We start from the raw sequence: 6,000 nt of genomic DNA on the forward strand, positions 1-6,000 counted from the left end.
TGATGAATCAGTCAGTCAGTCAGTCAGTCAGTCAGGACACTTGCATTTATATATATAGATTAAGCCTCCATCTCCAGTAGTAGTCAAAAAATAACTCGCTCAAATATAAATTCAATCTGATTAGGTAACAGATCATACTCGTATAACTATATTACCTATTTACTTAGTGTTTGCTGCATGTTTTCGATTTTTACCACGTACTTAATCGCCATGATGTGATACTCGTTCATCGAACTCTGTAGAGCTTGATTCCTTGACCTTATTGTCGTGCTGGAGCTCGTGGGAATATCAGTCGAAATGTTCTGACAACTACGTAGGATAGTCCACCACATCGCTCGCGGAACTTTCTATACTTACGCCGTTGCATTATATGACACCTTGCCCCTCTTCTAAGTAAACAACATAAATTCTTTATCAAAAAATGTTTTTTTGAAGACCCCTATTCGTTTTGAAAGACCTATCCAACGAGGCAACGATACCCCAGACTGTAGGGTATAAGCGGAAAAATTACACCTCCACTTTACGTGTAGGGGAAGTACCTACATAAATACCCTAAACAAGCAACAATGGTTGCACTCCGGGAGTGCCGATAGAAGTGAAAACTCACCTCACTATGTTACCGACGCCCGGTAACACGATACATACGTTTAGCAGAGGTATTCTATTTATTTATTATGTATTATTATCATTCTCAAATAAGACTAGTGGCTCTGTGAGCTGTAGACCTCGCGAGCAGAGCTTAAAACTGAATAAATGTATGGCAAAAATATTTATTATAAAATATAGGTATAGTACATGTAATATAAACAAAAAATTAAAAACTACATAAAGCTACAAACAAAAATTAAATGAATACGCTTAACCCGCGCTTGATAAATAAAAAATACGATTTTTTTTATTTTTTCAAAATAAAAAATAAAATAAAAAACAACTATACGAAATTTAAGTATAAAAAAAATACTAATAGTTATGTAGCAGTATACAATTACTGGGGATGGAACCAGGGACCTGCCGATGCAAACAAAAAAAAAGCGGCCAAGTGCGAGTCGGACTCGCCCATGAAGGGTTCCGTATTTAGGCGATTTATGACGTATAAAAAAAAAACTACTTACTAGATCTCGTTCAAACCAATTTTCGGTGGAAGTTTACATGGTAATGTACATCATATATTTTTTTTAGTTTTATCATTCTCTTATTTTAGAAGTTACAGGGGGGGGGGGGACACACATTTTACCACTTTGGAAGTGTCTCTCGCGCAAACTATTCAATTTAGAAAAAAATTATATTAGAAACCTCAATATCATTTTTGAAGACCTATCCATAGATACCCCACACGTATGGGTTTGATGAAAAAAAAATTTTTGAGTTTCAGTTCGAAGTATGGGGAACCCCAAAAATTTATTGTTTTTTTTCTATTTTTGTGTGAAAATCTTAATGCGGTTTACAGAATACATCTACTTACCAAGTTTCAACAGTATAGTTCTTATAGTTTCGGAGAAAAATGGCTGTGACATACGGACGGACAGACAGACGGACAGACGGACAGACAGACAGACAGACATGACGAATCTATAAGGGTTCCGTTTTTTGCCATTTGGCTACGGAACCCTAAAAAGCGAATGTTTGCAAAATACGCCATTATAGTTCTTACAAAGCTACTCATTCTCAAGTAAAAACTAAATATCTAAATACCGCAAAAACCAGCGATACAAATTTTCTGAATTTTTGGCCGTTTAATCTATAAACATATCTCAAGAAGAAAAAACTCTTATGATACCGATACGACTATTTGTTTAGGCGGGAGCTATCACGACTCCGCCATTTTGAAAAATTTCCAAAAACCGGTACGACAAAAAAAAATTATTTAGTCATAGAATTCGGTTACAAAATTTCACGAAAATCGGTTAAGAATTGCGACCTGTAGAGGAGAACATCCGGACATACAAAAGCAAAATGCCCGAGTCAAAACAATCACACTTTTTCATTGACATGTTTATTTACATACTGCCATGACAACGTCAAATTATTTGAACATAGGTAAAGAGTTGAAAAGGAGTCCGCAACATAAATGTCAAATAACATTGAGTTTTTCTTTATTGATTTAAATGCCATCTAAATTATGAGTGGCCACCTTACGCCCCTTACGGTCACGTGATTGCCTTACGCTGTCTAGAGTTTATAATTTTTTCCCCACTTCAAAACGTGCCCACTTGCCCAGCGCCGCTAAAGAAGTTTCATTACACTTCAAAAAAAAAATATTGTGCGAATTTGTCGGATTTATTGATTTATATATCCATGCCAAATTGCAGCTTTCTAGCACTAAGGATCACAGAGCAAAGCCTCGGACAGACAGACAGACGGACATGGCGAAAAGGGTTCCGTAAAATGGGGTGAGTAGGGTCAAAACTGAAATTCAAACCTGGATAACATTTTATTTTTACATATGAAAACTGAATGGTGTAATATAATAAGTGTTCCGGACGTTTGTATTTTAGCTTTTATTTTATTTTGGGTAGTTCCATTTCATAACTTTGACGATAAAGATGAAAACCCACGTCACCCCGTAGTGCCTCGTATTTGGGGTGAAAGGGGTTTTCATACAAAGGTGATTTTGGAAGATTGTTAAATCGATTTTTTTTTTATTATGCGTATTACTATAGCTCCATTTTAATTTGGAATACATTATTTTTGTAGTAGTAGTCTTAAAACCCCCCTCTCAATCCTTCTCTCCCCATTCATAACCCACCTCTCCCCGCGAAACCTACTCACCTCGTTTTACGGCTCCTAGTTGCCCTACCCTAACCCCAAAAAAGCTTAAAAATTTCAGGGGGCCGATTTTTGAATTCCGATCACTCGATTTCGTCACTCGAAAATCGGTGGAAAACGGCGAAATGCTGATTTTTGAAATATGAGCGATAGAAATTTGGAATCTAGTGGTATTGAATTGAGCACTCGATTTCAATTCTATTAGTAGAATTTAAATGCCTAGCAGTGGAGATATTATTGAACGAAATACACGAAATCGAACGGTCGAAATTCAAAAACGGCCCCCAGTAAGCAATCAAAATCAATCCCTTAATTTTTCAAGCGAAGACTTCTGTGAGCGATACTACAATTATTACATACTTATTACCTAATAAAGGAAAAATTAAAAAATCCCCGCCTCCGGCAAGACTCGAACTTTCGACCTTTCGGAACACCTTTTTTTCTTTCGGAGTTTTACTGAAGATGCGATTGCGAACCTAGAATCGACAATAAAGTTCACTCTGTACACTCATTACTTTCATTACCTTACCTACCTATAATTTTGGTAAGTACCGACACCCGAAAATTTATGCTAAAAACAAAAGGGGTGATCAGCCCTCCCCAGTTTCCCCTACCTATATGGTATTCGTAACCATATAGGTAGGGGAAACTGGGGAGGGCTGATCACCCCTTTTGTTTTTAGCATAAATTTTCTTAACTACTAGCAGTATTGAAAAACTTTATAGACCAATACGATAAAAATAGCAAATAATAAAACTTTTTTGAGTGTACCTTAGAGTGTAACAAAACTATAAACTAGTGGGCAATATATAGCCATCTAAATACTAATAACTTTAAACGAAATGCACAGTGCTATTTATATATTTGCACACAAGTTAAAATAGACAATTCGAAAATAGTCAATTCCTGATTAGCTGTACAGTTGTGCAGTGTGCATAATCTTAACGAAGTTATCCCCCGCCCCCTTTCACCTGCCCCCGCACCCCGCGATGTGCCACTTCCGCGACACACATTCCCAATCAACCGGATTGGGGCCTAGATATTTTGGAGCTCGCATTTCCAAGCCGATAAGAACTCTGAACACCGCGACGGTAAGCTCGTTATTGAATGACGTGTTCCATACAATCGAAAATGGCACCAAGTGCTAGAGCCTAAGGTTTATTTTACAACGAAGTTTAAAGTTACTCGATGAATTAAAACGGTATGCAGAGTTGAGGTGCGTGAGTTTAATTTTGGTCGATTTTTAAAAGGCTTCACAAAAATGTATGTCACAGTAGGGTTTGCATACTTAAATCTTCGACTTGTGCGACTTTTTAAAAATGCACGTTTGCCGACCGAGCTAAGTATACTTATATTGAGTTGCAATAGAATTAGCACATTGTGGCAAACATAAAAACCGGCCAAGTGCGAGTCGGACTCGCGTTCCAAGGACTTCGTACATTAAGGCCGACTCACGCTTGACTAACCGTAAGCGACAGAGTTAAGAAAAGTGGGCTTTGGGAAAAATTCTGAGGAATTTTGTCACCCGAAAGGTGCGACAGGAATAACAGGATTCTCAGCCTTAGCCGGCCGTCCAGAGTGGAGTCGCGAGACCTGCATTGGAAACGTAAGTGTACAGTTGTCTATATGTTTAAAGTCCAGTGACACCTCACACGGGTGTTGCTCTTGAGTCATCCTAGATGTCGCTTTTAGTGCCGTCTGCCGGAAATAAAATTGCATACCGTTTTATTAGACAGGCGTTTGGTTTTTTTATCCCGTAGCCCAGAATTTAATCCATCGTTTTCACTCAATAATCCACCTACTTAGTTCATTATAGATTCCATCAAGTCTCAATAGGCCTTACACCCTGCTGGTAGGTGCTGCCTAGCCGTGCGTCCCTGTCCCTTGACACGGACAAGAGCAGCATTCGCTCGGTGTACCTACCCCTTTTATCTCATTAAAGTGTCAAAAGCGCCTCTTCGTGTTAGCTTCGACTCCGCGCACGCCCCAAAAATGTTCGGAACATCGGAACACCATTGTTCCGTAATGGGTAAATAAAATACATAAATATAATTATTGCGCACTACAAAATAAAACGTTACTTGGAGTTTTTACTAAGTATAGGTAACAACACCGTTATTATTTGTTTTTTCTTCGTATAAATACGATATTATCTACTTATTTCTCACACTATTTATGATATAAAAAACAAAGTATAAGTAAAGCTGGTCAACCAAACCTTGTCAGTAAAAAAAGACGCGAAAATCAAATTTTCTATGGGACGATATCCCTTCGCGCCTACATTTTTCAAATTTGCCGCCTTTTTCTACTGTCAAGATCTGGTTGACCAAGTATATATACTTTTACTTTGTAACTCACACTATGGCAACACCAGATCCGCACCGCGCAGCGCAGGCGCTACCACAGAATAAATAATAGTACTAAGTACAGAAGACTCACTCTCTAACAAAACGCGTCTGTTACGATCAGCACAGATATGGCCGCTAGGTGGCGACAGCGGCACGCGCGGCTTATGGCTTTCCCCAAAAGTGGGGCCGGAACGGATGTACTTTTAGCTACCTGTAGCAAAGCGACGAAATCGCGGAGTGAGACACGCCTGGCGCTACTAAAAAGAGACCGTTTTAAATTATGCTTAACCAACGGATTACAGCCGTGTGGCAGTCGTGTTGCCTGACCTTCTTTATTCTGCTGAAACGTGGAGTGTCTATCGCCGCCATATTCTCGTGTTGGATCGATTCCATCTGAATGACTACGTAAGGTACTGAAGGTGTTCGATATACCAACGTACAGCAAATTTGCGCTGTGTCAAAGAATATTCCTTATGAACATCGGTGGTGCGGACTGCGGACACACGTAGCGGATGAAATATGTACCTACACGTCCGGCGGCAAGTGCATCTTCTATTCTGAGTTACAAGTGGACAAGCGCAAACGGCCGGCCATTTTTTCAGGCACACCAACGGATTTACAAGCAGTCGTCGTGTAATTATTTTATTATAAACATCCGTGTTTAAGGTATTTATAGCCCTTTTTTATTGATAACACAAAAAAAACGTTTAAAATTACTGCAGTTTGTTAAAATATGTTTGATTTCGTAAATAGTTTATAAGGTTGAAATTAACACACCATAACATTTACACCAACGTGATTAGCAACAGTGGTCATCTAAATATTTTCAGTTAACTTTTACGTTTTGGAAAATTACTCACTTAAACATCACTATAGGAATGATTAC

At 38.5% G+C, this 6,000-nt stretch overlaps 1 long non-coding RNA gene across 1 annotated transcript in view; it reads right to left on the minus strand.

Annotated features, from left to right (window-relative positions):
• The window catches only part of LOC134660854 (uncharacterized), an 848,341-nt gene extending 845,534 nt beyond the window's left edge, over positions 1–2,807 (minus strand). Inside the window, exon 1 of the long non-coding RNA XR_010097909.1 lies at positions 2,798–2,807. This is a non-coding gene — a long non-coding RNA (uncharacterized LOC134660854). The remainder of the gene's footprint in view (positions 1–2,797) is intronic.
• Between the last annotated feature and the right edge of the window lie 3,193 nt (positions 2,808–6,000).

Source organism: Cydia amplana, chromosome Z, assembly GCF_948474715.1.
Source record: "Cydia amplana chromosome Z, ilCydAmpl1.1, whole genome shotgun sequence".
Classification (NCBI taxonomy): Eukaryota; Metazoa; Arthropoda; class Insecta; order Lepidoptera; family Tortricidae; genus Cydia; species Cydia amplana.